The 14557-nt window shown below is 39.5% G+C and overlaps 2 protein-coding genes across 4 annotated transcripts in view; both read right to left on the bottom strand.

The window, feature by feature from the left end:
* The window catches only part of LOC138027674 (lactadherin-like), a 51681-nt gene that overhangs the window by 7863 nt on the left and 29261 nt on the right, over positions 1–14557 (bottom strand). The window contains exons 1-2 of one of the 3 annotated variants that reach the window (XM_068875239.1): positions 9257–9348; positions 3355–3458 (exon numbers count right to left, since the gene is read on the bottom strand). The exons of 1 other annotated variant lie outside the window; for it this stretch is intronic. The gene's annotated coding sequence lies outside the window, so the exon portion shown is untranslated. Of the gene's footprint in view, positions 1–3354; positions 3459–5563; positions 5629–9256; positions 9349–14557 lie in introns of those variants that run through there. One more of the 3 variants, XM_068875240.1, reaches the window with a different exon arrangement.
* LOC138027670 (lactadherin-like) overlaps positions 1–14557 on the bottom strand; it is an 86050-nt gene that overhangs the window by 53433 nt on the left and 18060 nt on the right. The gene's annotated exons all lie outside the window — the stretch shown is intronic.

Genomic DNA, 14557 nt, shown 5'->3' with positions numbered 1-14557 from the left:
AACCGTCAAGATGCGATGATTCGGCCGCGACCATGCACATCCAAGAGAAAATGACACATCTTAAGGGCTAGACTTTCAAAAGTCCTTCGTCTCGTGTAGATTCGCGTCCGAAAAATCACGCTTCGCTCGCCAAAACATTTTCTCCCGGGATTCTCGTGAGGTGGAATTGTGGCAAATCTACTTAAGGGCTTGAAACATGGGAGGGATGGTTGATTTCTTCAAACACGTACTGTTTATTTTGTCATGCAAAATGGACTGATATTCCAAGCATACATACATTTTAAGACTCTAATACTTCTTTTCAAGTCTTTCTATTAATTTTTCTGACTCAACAATACATCTTTCAGCATCTATTAATTGTTTTGAATAATCCCCTACCCCCCACCCCACGTAAAGTTACAGTCATATATGTAAATGTATGCAAACATAAATTTCCATGCACTAATGTAACACGGAAAACAAGAAACCGAGGGGGACGGAGGGCATTTTATAACACATCCGCATACTGCGCATGAGTAATAAAGATCTTACTCGATTCAGGCTCTTTCTCAAGAACGCCAAAATCGAGCAAGCAAAAGAAAGGCCCTGCTAGCAGGGTGGGTTCCGACGTTCTTCAAAGAACATCTGGTGCTTCGCCGACCTTGATGGGCTCCTGCCGATGGCTGTTTGAAACACGAGAATTTGGCAGGATAACCCGAATTGTACAAAGTAAAATGCGGACTTTTCAAGTGTTGGTCATTCCTTCATCTGGAGCAGATATTACAAGGGGGTAACCCTCGAATCGTCAGCTTTGTGAAATTTAGTCATTTTTAATACGTGGCTGCCAGCACGAAATTTCGTGACAACGTTATTCTACGTTTTACGTGAATGGCATGCGGTGCAGCTGCTGTTGTGTCTACATTTCTTTCATTACTGGGCCAGTTTTGACTACAACAAGGGGCCGAGATATCTCATGGAGTGCCTTAGGGATTTTCAGATCTGCCACGGCCAAGTCAACGAAAACGCCACCTCAAAAAATATCTTTGCACAGTTATTTGTTATAATTTCATCTCTTTCATGTCGCACAATGTGGGCGAATTATCCTAAAAAATAAATTTGGTACGAGTAGTTTTAGAGTAAAAATAGAAAATCAATGGACCTTTGTCATCTGGCGGCCGTTCTGGTCAATATAGTTTACGACATAGAAAGTGCGGCGTACGGGGTTTTATTCACGAGTTGTTTGTGTCAAAAACCCGAACGAGCGAGGTACGAGCGACTGAGGGTTTTTGATACAAACAAGTCGTGAATAAAACCCCGTACAAAGCACTGTCTATGTCGTGAGCTGTTTATTACACATAAGACGAGAATCTTCATTGAAATAGTTTTCTGAACGCAAATTAGAAAAAAAAGCTCACTAACAATAGAACCAAATGCAAATTTAATAGCAACGGAAAATATCGCAGTAGATGCACATCAAGGAAATAAAGTCCTGAACGGAAAAATGCGCTTACATGAGTTTTTTTTTAATCTAAGTAAGATATCAATAAATAGGATCATAAAGTCTCATTTAGTCACTGTCTGGTTCAACAACAAAGTACGATTTACACGAGATGCGCGAGTGGTTTGGAAAGGCCTTTACGCTATCGTTGGTTGGTTATACTTGAACACGTGAAAGAGCTGTACGCCATTCTGATTGGCTGTATAGGCTTTTTTAAAATGTGAAAATAAAGCGTGTAGATTTCTACAAATAAGCTTTATGGAATAAAATATTCTCATGTTATGTGTAATAAAAAACAATACATTTCGTTCGCCGAGCCGCGTTTTCAGTCCCTCGGGAAACCAAAATGGTCGCCTTGTGAAAAAAGCCCACGGTTCAGATTTGTGCACCCAGGTTGTCGAGACTTCAAAACATTTCACGCCGTTGTTAAGCCGAATACCGGTGCAAAAGTATGTGCTGAGATACGTGCAGCACATCACTCCTCTTCTTTTAACCAATGTCACCAACGATATAATTGTTTCGTCGCGTTGTCGTTGCTGCAGCTGTCGCTTTTTCTTAGGACCGGTTTCGGTGTCATCGGAAACGCATCGATCGATCCGCGTCCACACTACCGTTTTCGCAGCGTTTTCAACTGTCCACAATAAATTGTTCGAAAACGCTAATGACATGCTTTGTTCTAGGTTGAAAAATATGTGCATGCTCAAAATAGATATGGCTGCGATATTTTTCAAACGAAAACGCATTAGAGTGGACAGGGCCTTAAACTGGGATACTGAGCTTCGAAGATTTTATGGCCTCGGAGGGTTTATTGTCAAGATAAGTTCTCAAGATTGCGTAGGAACTGCAAGTCATTGAAATAAACTCTTGCAAAACATGGCGCTTTTGTTACGGACCTTTAGATGGAAGGACAAAGACGACTATAAGTCCCAAGAGAAAATAAAAACAATGCTTACGCACAATTTTGGAGCGACAAAGAAAGAGTTTTACGGTATTTTTGATGGGCGAGCTTTGTTGATCAGTATCAAGACATCCACACTGCGAGCGTTGTCAAACAGAACACAAGAAGCTGTCCTTTAGCATTCGTAAAGAACAAACATGCATGCATTTTTGCCTGATAATCTAAAATCTACCTGATTTAAGAGAACAATTTAGTATAAAAAGAAACTGCAACTGAAAGAAATTTGATTGCTTGACTTTTGAAATGTTTTTCATGAAGAAAGCTAGTACCTTAAATGTTCAGGTAGGTCCCTATTAACAAAATTATGAAAGAAGATTAATTACTTGGACCCCCGTTGCACTTATCTGGATCATTTCATGACAATTCTTTGTTCGTCTTTGCTATACATTCATTTCATTGACAAAATTATGTTATTTCATAAGTGTACGTATAAAATTCCATTCTTTCGCATTGCTTGATAATGGTTTCATGACGATCCCGAAAATTCAGAAAATGAAGTTTAGTAATGCATGCTGAATTTCGTATTTTTTTTGTAAATGCGTAGTGCTTATGGTTTTTTTCGGCCCGCACCCATAAAAGATAGAGTTCGTCACCTGTTATATTGAAAACGGTCGCAACAGTACTGGGTTTTTCATCATCCGATTTGAATAAATTAAATAAGAATCGCTTTTCGCAGGTTTCCCTGCTTTCTTTATTTTGTAGCCTGAAGACGCGCTCTTTTCAATGTTTCACCACAACAGAAGTTTGTTGAACGAACCGGCTTATACTCAAAGTTTGTCAGGTTATCACGGAATAAATCGGTCTGAGATTTTCAATATGGACACCGAGAAATTAACGGTTAACGTGTCAGTGAGTGCACTCGCGACCACTGAGGTTGGTATAAGTATATCGTAAATAAAAGGAAAAACAAACAGCTTACTTTGTTATAATCACCAACAGAGAGACCTGGTAGAGAGAAGTTCGCGACAAAAATCTTCAGATTTTTCAAGCCGCACAGACGGGAACAACTGCCAAGGTGTTTTCCTGTCGATTTAAAAGGCACAAACATTTACTCTATTTTTAATCAATTATTTATGAGAAGAAAGCCGAAGAAAGCACGTGAATTATTTTCGAAAACACAATTAAAATATCCCAGCGCCCTTTAGTTTTTTCAAAATTGAGGAAAGTTTGAAAATCGCCATTTTGGCCTCTTGCCGGCGTTCAAAACAAAGTAAAATTGTGCATTTTCTTTTCGCTCGCACAGCTAAACTCGTGAACGTCTACCAATGAACTTTTAGCAAATCATAACAGCATTAAATGGTCTTCCTAAACCAGTAGTTTCATTTTTATTTTTACTTTATTTTTATTTATTTTTTGCCACAGAAAGAAGAAATTAAAATACAAATATGAACAATCAAAAAAGAGAAGATGGAAAGAAAAATTATTGAATTACATTGGTGGCGAGGAGGCCTAAAAGAAACTACTAAGCTTATGTAAATTAGGCCTCCCCAAGTAAAAGCATCTATCTATTGTTGACATGCAAGTTGGCAACGGAGAATACAATTATTACAAACATTTAGTTATTTAACGTGTTGAAATATAAAGTAATGAACGGAAATTAAAAACAGTTTGAACTTACAAGTTGGTAATGAAGCATACAATTACAAACACTTAGTCATTTAATTAAGGTGTTGAAATATGTAAACAGTTGTGAAAGTAAATTACAGGGTGAAAACAATTTGACACAGGAAGAACAAAATACTTAATTTTTAGAATAGTTGTTAAAAAAGAATGATCTAAGTGCTTTCTTGAAGGAAGCTGTTGAGGAAGAATTGATTATATCAATGTCAAGCGAATTGTAAAATTTAGGTCCCTGATAGAAAACAGAAAATTGTTTAATGTTAGTCCGACAGAAAGGCAGACGAAATGCATGAGAGTTTCTCGAATAATATGTGTGAATTTGACTGTTTAGAGTGAATTTGCTAGCTAACTTGGGAGGAAGAGTTCGAATTTGATAGGAGAACATGAATTGACCAAGTTGTAACAGGTTAAGATCATGGGATTTTAGGATTCCAAGTTTCTTAAATATAGGGAATTGCGTAGGAACTGCGTAGGAACTGCAAGTCATTGAAATAAACTCTTGCAAAACGTGGCGCTTTTGTTACGGACCTTTAGATCGAAGGAAAAAGACGACTATAAGTCCCAAGAGAAAATAAAAACAATGGTTACGCACAAAATTGGAGCGAAAGGAAAGAGTATTATGATTTTTGATAGGCGAGCTTTTTTGATCAGTAATATTAAATACAACAAGACATCCACGCTGCGAGTGTTGTCAAACAGAACACAGGAAACTGTCCTTTAGCATTCGTAAAGAACAAACATCAATGCATTTTTGCCTGATAATCTAAAAGCTACCTGATCTAAGAGAACAATTTAGTATTCAAAAAAACTGCAACTGAAAGAAATTTGATTGCTTGACTTGTGAAATGTTTTTCATGAAGAAAGCTGCTACCCTAAATGTTCAGGTAGGTCCCCATTGACAAAATTATGAAAGAAGATGAATTAAAATGATCCCCGTTGCACTTATCTGGGTCATTTCATGACAATTCTTTGTTCGTCTTTGCTATACATTCATTTCATTGACAAAATTATGTTATTTCATAAGTGTACGTATAAAATTCCATTTTTCGCTTTGCTTGATAAAGGTTTCATGACGATCCCGAAAATTCACAAAATGAAGTTTAGTAATGCATGCTGAATTTCGTATTTTTTTTGTAAATGCGTAGTGCTTATGGTTTTTTTCGGCCCGCACCCAAAAAGATAGATTTCGTCACCTGTTATATTGAAAACGGTCGCAACAGTACTGGGTTTTTCATTATCCGGTTTGAATAAATGACATAAGTATTGCTTTTCGCAGGTTTCCCTGCTTTCTTCATTTTGTAGCCCGAAGACGCGCTGATTACGGTAATTAACTTTGCAATGTTTCACCACAACAGAAGGTTGTTGAACGAACCGGCTTATACTCAAAGTTTGTCAGCTTATCACGGAATATATCGGTCTCAGAATTAACGGTTAACGTCTGAGTGCACTCGCGACCACTGAGGTTGGTATAAGTATATCGTAAATAAAAGGAAAAACAAACAGCTTACTTTGTTATAATCACCAACAGAGAGACCTGGTAGAGAGAAATTCGATACAAAAATCTTCAGGTTTTTCAAGCCGCACAGACGGGAACAACTGCCAAGGTGTTCTCCTGTCGATTTAAAAGGCACAAACATTTACTCTATTTTTAATCGATTATTTATGAGAAGAAAGCCGAAGAAAGCACGTGAGTTATTTTCGAAAACACAATTAAAATATCCCAGCGCCCTTTAGTTTTTTCAAAATTGAGGAAAGTTTGAAGATCGCCATTTTGGCCTCTTGCAGGCGTTCAAAACAATGTAAAATTGTGCATTTTCTTTTCGCTCGCACAGCTAAACTCGTGAACGTCTACCAATGAACTTTTAGCAAATCATAACAGCATTAAATGGTCTTTCTAAACCAGTAGTTTCATTTCGAAAAGCTATTAAATTTTTCATATTAATGACTGCTTTAACTACCCTTGTCGAAGCGCTTTTGCAAATGAGCAAATTTTAGCTAACTTCTAATCAATAGAAAGCCCACTGGTACATTGTATTTCGAGCCAAAATTGCAATGGTCTTTGAGCTTATACTTTGTATTGTGTTCAGTGAAAATTTTATCCGCGGCCTGACAAAAGTGTCCCATTGAGAGACGAAAACATATGGTACAAGTTAGCCTCTTCGCATTCTAAATGAAGCACGCTTTTCCTCATCGTTCTTGAGAACTTCATTAAAAGCGTTGACCTCAATGCTGACGTTTCTTAATGTTTAATGCTAAAAATCCTTCAACTGCGAATTATTCTTTGGTAAAAGATTTTTTTTGCAGAGCGATCAGGATATGCCCTGCAGAAGTGTAATATTTTAACAACGCTACATAAAAGGTAAACTGTATTAATACGTAATGCAATTATTGCCGACCGCACGCAAGAAGCCGTACAGCAAAGATAATACGGTATTTTGTCCGGTCACAATTATTTTACTCACGGAAAGTGGAAATAATTCAATTTTCATTCTTGTTCAATCGCGAGAAAGTCGTAGAAACATCACTAACTAAACTGCCAGGTTTATTCTGGTGAAGTTCCCAGGAGTATCGTAAATATAACCACGGGGCTGACTTCATAATGAAGCCTGCTCGCACAGTGTATAAAGCCGTTCCACGATTACACCGAAAGCTAGTGTATTAAAATATTACTTTAAAACAAAAGGAAGAACTTGCATCAACAGATACATTTGTTACACACGAAATCACAGGCGGCCCAGAGTCGGAAGGTAAACAATTATAAGGATTTGTATGGGAATCTTGATAACAGACTGAAAAAGATATTTACCCGCAAAAGTTCTCAATAAAAAAGCTGTACTTTATTGTCATGGTGAATTTCTTGCTTTTTGTGTGGTTTTTTGCCTGATTGAATGCGATTTAAGCGACTTCTCAAATTCCCGAGTCGTCACTCTTCCCTAAATAAAGGGTTTCGACAAAACACTGACCCCCGGTCAACTGACCCCCTTACTGACCCCCTACTGATCCCCTATAAAATCAATGGGAAAATGAATACTGCTTACTTAAGCTTCAACAACCCTTTCTAAACAGCATTGTTCAACAGTATTTAAGTCTAAGCACCCATTTTAAAAAGGTTAGCTTACATGAAGTAATAATCGAAAACTAACCTTTTTACAATGGGTGCTTAGACTTAAATACTGTTGAACAATGCCGTTTAAAAAGGGTTGTTGAGGCTTAAGTAAGCAGTATTCATTTTCTCATTGATTTTATAGTGGGTCAGTAGGGGGGTCAGTAAGGGGGTCAGTTGACCGGGGGTCAGTGTTTTGTCGAAACCCCCTAAATAAAGTAAAGGCTGGCAACTCATTTCTAACTTACCTCAGATCTCGCCGAAAAAAATCACACTTCTCCGGCATCAGTCACGCTCAAACTCTGGCGATGGCTACACGGATAAATTTACTTCCCCTTGACCAAGTTTCAAGGTCCAGCGAGTATCCATTGCTGAGAAACTGCGAAAAATATTCAAATTTTCAAACTCCTTCGAGGCTCGCTAACAACCAATTTTGACACGGCTGGTTAACGGTTCACTGAGCCTCCATACGGTGAGCGCAAACCTACGCAAGTGTACCCGTAGTTGGGCAGACCAAAACAAATCCCAGGCTCGTCCCCAAATACCTGCCTGGGGTCATGTTCGAGTTTCTAAATCGGCGAACGATATTAAAAGTTCCACACTGAAACCTTAAACACAGCTCCCATCGCTTTGGTTGCCCCACCGCATGTTATAAATCCGGATTTTCATCGAACTCCGTAAGTACTGAAGCTGTTTGGATGGAGTTTGAAACGCAGTCGAAGGTATTTACTAGTGTATGAAACACAATCCTGTTTTTCATCCGTCAACAACTCACATTATCATGACTGCAGAAGAAATTCATATGAAAAGGTCGCTGCACCTTTTCAGCCTTTTGGACACATTTTTCTGTTGAGAGTCTAGGGAAAATGCCATCGTTGAAATCATCTGTGCTTTGCTTTTCCGCTTCCAGTTGCGTTGAAATGTTCAAATTATTTCTCACACCGGTGCATCAAGCGATATCGATCGAAAACCAACAATTATTACTCGGAATACCTGAAAGGTATCCGAGTTACAATCTCGCTTGTCTGTTTTTTGGACAGTAGAAATTACGGTGCGGTGATTTCTTTGGCTCAAAGCAATTCACTTAACAAAACTATACTTTTTCCAACAACAACAACAAAAAAACAGCCGTGGTGTCGAGTGTCATCGGACGAGGGGATTTTTGCACGCGCGAGGCTTCAAACAGCTTCAGTACTTAGATACTTACGGAGTTCGATGAAAATCCGGATTTATAATGGGAGCTGTGTTTAAGGTTTCAGTGTGGAACTTTTAATATCGTTCGCCGATTTAGAAACTCGAACATGACCCCAGGCAGGTATTTGGGGACGAGCCTGGGATTTGTTTTGCTCTGCCCAACTATGGGTACACTTGCGTAGGTTTGCGCTCACGGTATGGAGGCTCAGTGAACCGTTGACCAGCCGTGTCAAAATTGGTTGTTAGCGAGCCTCGAAGGAGTTTGAAAATTTGAATATTTTTCGCAGTTTCTCAGCAATGGATACCTGCTGGACCTTGAAACTTGGTCAAGGGGAAGTAAATTTATCCGTGTAGCCATCACCGGAGTTTGAGCGTGACTGATGCCGGAGAAGTGTGAATTTTTTCGGCGAGATCTGAGGTAAGTTAGAAATGAGTTGCCAGCCTTTCTTTGTTTGGGTTTCGACAAAACACTGACCCCCGGTCAACTGACCCCCTTCCTGACCCCCCTACTGACCCACTATAAAATCAATGAGAAAATGAATACTGCTTACTTAAGCCTCAACAACCCTTTTTAAACGGCATTGTTCAACAGTATTTAAGTCTAAGCACCCATTGTAAAAAGGTTAGTTTTCGATTATTGTTGTGATGGCCGATTACTTCATGTAAGCTAAGTGACGACTCGGGAATTTGAGAAGTCGCTTAAATCGCATTCAATCAGGCAAAAAAACACACAAAAAGCAAGAAATTCACCATGACAATAAAGTACGGCTTTTTTATTGGAGAACTTTTGCGGGTAAATATCTTTTTCAGTCTGTTATCAAGATTCCCATACAAATCCTTATAATTGTTTACCTTCCGACTCTGGGCCGCCTGTGACGAAATCAACTTCTCTGCATATTCTCACCGGTCTGTTTGTAAGCTTTTTCTCAATCCTTGTGAGGATGTTCCAGTTTGTTTCTTTAGTATTCAGAATCTGTGTTTGGCATCTTACTTTTATGTTTATATTTAGCACCGATAACAGCAATTTCCGAAAAAAAAATCTGGCAGTTTAGAATGGTGTGTTGCAATTAAAACGACCTACGCGTCGACTCTTACGTCATCTGGAAACTATTAAATCTAGTCGGCGGAGGACGTAAGCATTTGGTTAGTTTCTACCAAACAGTCCGGGTTTAAGTATTCTCTTTATCAAAAATTCCAATTCAAAAAGTCTTTTCACTTCAGGCGGTTAAAGTTCTTTAATAAGGACAACGAAATCTGTTGTTTCCTACTACACACGCGTTCAAATCGCGTGTCCATGGCCTTGTGTAAATATTCAACCTTTGTTGGTGGTACATACGGAGCCAGTTCAGAAAATCCAGCTAATGTAGAATGCGTAACAATTGGGCAGTGTACAAGAGAGCTGTACGGGTCCGCAAATGATTCCAGGACCGCAAATGATCCCAGAACCGCAAATGATCCCCAAACTGTACCGTAAATGATCCCCAAACTGTACCGCAAATGATCCCGGAACGCAAATGATCCCCGTTTTGGACCGCAAATGATCCCGAAAAAAAAGTGAGGAATGGCATGGAGGGTGGAATGGTCTGGATTGAGAATTAATGAGAACAGCGCTTATTTTTATTAAAATCACTTTAAATCATGCATGGCTAGCAACAGGTTTCTGCCTCATTATAGTTTAAATTTGCCACATTTGATTATCGGATACAATCATCAAAAACTAACTTGGACGCAATTCAAAACCGATTGTGACCAGGGGCCTGTTTCTCGACAAGTCCCGATGACTTTTAGCATGTTTTTTCGAGATAACTAAAAGCGGATTGTGAAACACTTAAACCCTCTCCCTTCTTGAGATAAAGAGGGAATTGTGACATGTGAAAAGTTTAGGGACTTTCGAGAAACGGCCCACTGATCTCTTTGACGAGGCGAAAAGGACGCCACCCGGGCCCGGCTAGCAACAATCGTAACATTAATAACTAGAACGCAATGTTTTAGCCTATAAGCTTTGGTTCAACATGCAATACTGCAGTTTTGTTTTTTCCCATGTCCTTGACTAAAAGTCGTCCATTAAACAACTATGACAGAAAACGCTATCATTTGCGTAGACCTGCAATGTTCCACCGCTCTTAAGTACACCTTGTGTGTAGCACTCGAATTGCCTTCCACATCTGGGACAAATCTCTTCTGTTATTTTTCCTTCGCAGTATTTTTGCTTTAATTCCTAAGCAATGGCTAGCTGGGGATTCTGAGCAGCTATTGGTTCAAGGCTATGGTAATGCAGCTCTGCTTCATGGCCAAGTAAGGCCATATCTCTAGTGGCTTCGTTTATATAACCAGCTCCGGGGTGGATAATATTCAATCCCGTTTCTCCTAAGCTTGATACTACCGCCACCGGGATTTCAAACATGTTAATTAGGCCCCATAAAGCAATCCAGTCACCCCATTCACCGTCCATAGCCATCCTTCTCAGATAGGTATCCCATGCTCCGTGTTTGATAAATTCTCTGAAATGAGTCCCGTCCGGGGTTGGTGGATTACTACGGAGGTAATTTACCAAGTCACATCGCACTTTTGTGGCACTCTGCGAGACCCTTCCGCATCGTATTAGCTGGTCATTCATTGCATGGAATAGACAGTTCCCATCTTTGGGGGCTGGAGGATGGCGATGTGTTAATCCTGCCTTTCTTAATTCCATGTCCAACCGACTCTTTGGTGATTTACCTTTGTCTGAAGCTTGCTTAAGCCTAGTTTTCATATGTCGGGAAAGTCCCAGACGATCAGGGATTTCGCAGTTTCCCGACCGTACCAGATTTTGCCGACATATCGGAAAATCGCCAGATGCTTGTCCTAGATTCCCCCGATAGTGACTTTGGCGAAAAATGGAAAGTGCTCAGAATCCCCAGCTAGCCATTGCTCGGAAATTAAAGCAAAAATACTGCGAAGGAAAAATAACAGAAGAGATTTGTCCCAGATGTGTGCGAGCTTGCCAAGGCTGAAGTCGGCTGTCCCAGGTCGAAGAAGCCGTCACGGCAGAGTCTTGTATAGCTCTGGATTCCATTCCAAGGGGAGCACTGCAGCATTCTGCAGGCAGAATGATAAATACGTAGTACTTCACGCTCATCTTTAAGAAGAATCAGTTAAATGTGCAGAAAGAAACCTTTTCTTAATTTCAACGATAATATATTAAGAAAAACTTTTACTGTTCTTCAATAAGTATCGTTGAGGGCCTTGTCGCCCAAAGCTAGTCGTGAACAATTATCTGCAAGTCTGAGCTTGGAGTGAATCCTGGTTAGTTACTATCTCGACCAATGTGTTAAATAGATTGCTATTCTCCTGGATCCGACACAAGGCGTCGACCGACGCATTTTTGATCATCACGCTATTTAATCTGGTTCTAAAATAACTGCAAGGCTTCATCATTGCTTATACTTAACCCAGAAATCTCCGTGATCATTCGAATTGCCAGTTCATGTTCCGAAATAACACCTCAAGTTGTATGGCAGACGTGTTTTCTCGGTAGCTGCCCCAATAGTAAGGAATGCTCTTCCAGCTGACATTAACACGACCACGTCCTGTGCCTCATTAGAGTTAGACTGCAAGCTGCAGTCTCTCTTTTGCTCTAGAATCGTTGAAACGATCGAGATTTTTTTAGACGACCGATCTTGAGACACGCATTTGGCATCCCCGCAGATTTTGCAGGGGCGAATGAGAGAGCCTGGAATTATGTTTCGATGACGTCATAGGAAGACCTGGGATTAAGACAGGTTACCTTTGTTTTACCCTGAATTTCGTATCGAACGCACTCCATAATCTTAAAGTTTGATTATTACTAGTCTATAGTGACCACGTATGATGAAGCGAAAGCACTTTCTCAGTACAGACTTTGGCGGTTCAGTCGCCGGAGACCGTAGCAGCTACAACTGCAAACACTGACTGTGCCTCCAAAAAAATAAAAAGAGCAAGACTGATATAACGGTGAAGGAATATCTTGAAAAAAGCCAATATTTCGAAAGGCACTGCCTTCCTTCATAAGTGTTTTACAAGGAATGACTAGTGTTAACAAAGACGTTACAACAGACCAATTTCGATATATTAAAATTCAGTCCAAAACAAAAGGCATCATCTCAAGGCTTACGGGAATAAACTCATACAAATCCTTATATTTATTCCCCAGAGCCTCAAGATGATGCCTTTAATAGAGCGTTTTCACATGACGTCACGGCGGCCATTTATTTTGGTGTTCCAAAACAAAGAAACAGCGGCCATGTTAGTGTTCAAAACTAATCCTCTGGGAATTGAACTCTATTTTTATGCAAATAATTTCTTTTGTTTCATCAAATTTGCATTTATTTTTGTCACGTGAGTGAAAACGCTCTATAGTGATGTGGCGTGTGATTTGATACAGCCCTTAAGATAAGGATTTAAGACGAACTTAACGGACAAGACAAGACAAGACTAGAGGACGACCGAAGTCGAAGGAAACCTGAATTAAGGTTCCTTTTTCATAAGCTTCTACCGTAACTTACGACATCTGTCGCAACTCACGGCAGGGATGGGCACCACTCCAATCCCGTTACATGCACAACTTCTCCCCAGTAATACCGGTACTCATTTTACCCACCACAAATGGATGGAGTGCTTAGTGAAATTTGGAACGCACGAGCCGGGATTCGAACCCGGAGCGCTGGAATGCAATCCGCGAACGATACTGACCCACTACACCCGCTCTCCTTAACGGAACGATGCAATAATAGTAAGAAATGATAATTGAAATTGTATAACGGTAAAGAAATGTAAGGAAAAAGGTGGATTACATTTCATCTTTCTTATTAAGACCTAAAGGTTTAAGAGTGTTGGCTATGTTTATGAGATATGCTTGTCTTGCTTTGCGTACACTGTCACGATTGGAATGAATGAGCTCGAGTGGAATAAGTAAATTGCCGTTGGTGGTGTGATTATTAGTGAGGGTTGAAGTGTTCTGAAACTGCGGTAGGCTGAGAGACGTAAAATAATGCGTGGCTTGCGTCGCATGTTGTCTTGATGTGTTTTGTCGAAATGTGTTCTGATTTATGAAAAATAGTCAGGGCGCCCAATTGACATTGCAACGAATAGCAGTCATTTTATTAACATTGTTTCATCTCCTTTTTTAATAATTTAAGTTGCATTTACCCCCTCTAGTAGTATTTTTAGCAATTTTTCCTTAACCCCAAATTATGCCAGGTTTTAATGCTTTGAATAGCAACCCCTAAAGTCTTATCAGAATTAGAGTACCGTTTGAACAAGCATTGACCTTCATCAAGTTTATGAATAAAGTCAGTGTTACACTGTGAAATGTTTTGTGCAACGTGTTTCGAAATGGTTTAGCGACATTACACAGTGTAACAGCGCCTCACGTCGCCTGAGTTTCCTTTTTTTTGGCACCAAGCACTGAACGATCAACCACTTATTCTAATTTAGATTGTCAGTCAAAAATAAATACATAAAGCAGCTTACTTTGTAATAACCAGCAACAAAGAGACCAGGAAGACCAGTTCGTACTTAAAACTCTGAGAATGGCCGATTTTGGCGGGTATAGTGTTCTAATTGCAATGGCTATTAAATATCTCCGGCTACAATTGTTGAAAGAATCCGGCGTTTTAAATTTTCATTGCACTCTTAATTATTGCCAATGGATCGGGGTTCATTGGTCCATTAGTCCATTAGTATTTTAATATTTTAATTTAAAAATATTGAAATTTGTGAGAAATGCATCCAGCTGTGATAAAGACACCAACTATGGAATACACAGAGAATAAGCGAGGCCCAAATCAGTGGAACTCGGAGAATATAAGAGTTCTAGCTAGATGGGGTTTGGCTTCATGACCCTCCAAAATCTACAATAGCTGCATGGATGCTCAAACCAACGAGCTAGTGGCGACTCTATGATAAAGGAGGGTTATATGTAGGCTTTTATTAGAACCACATCAGGAGGTCAAGTAGTGACTACTACAGGCTATGATACTCAATTAATTTTTCAAAAGAAGACAGGTGGTACAATGTGCCTCTAAAATTTGCATTTAGAAGTTTCACCCTGTCATACCAACCTATTCTCTACCTCGAATTAACTATAATTGTTGATTCGTTATTTGCTCTGAATTTACTATTATCATTAATTTAGAAGACTGAAAACTTGATATGGATCATAAGAAATGGTCATATATTGTTTAAA

This window comes from Montipora capricornis, chromosome 12 (assembly GCF_036669925.1).
Source record: "Montipora capricornis isolate CH-2021 chromosome 12, ASM3666992v2, whole genome shotgun sequence".
NCBI lineage: Eukaryota > Metazoa > Cnidaria > Anthozoa > Scleractinia > Acroporidae > Montipora > Montipora capricornis.
The sequence above is the reverse complement of the archived record's forward strand: the minus strand, read 5'-3'. Positions and strand labels throughout refer to the sequence as shown.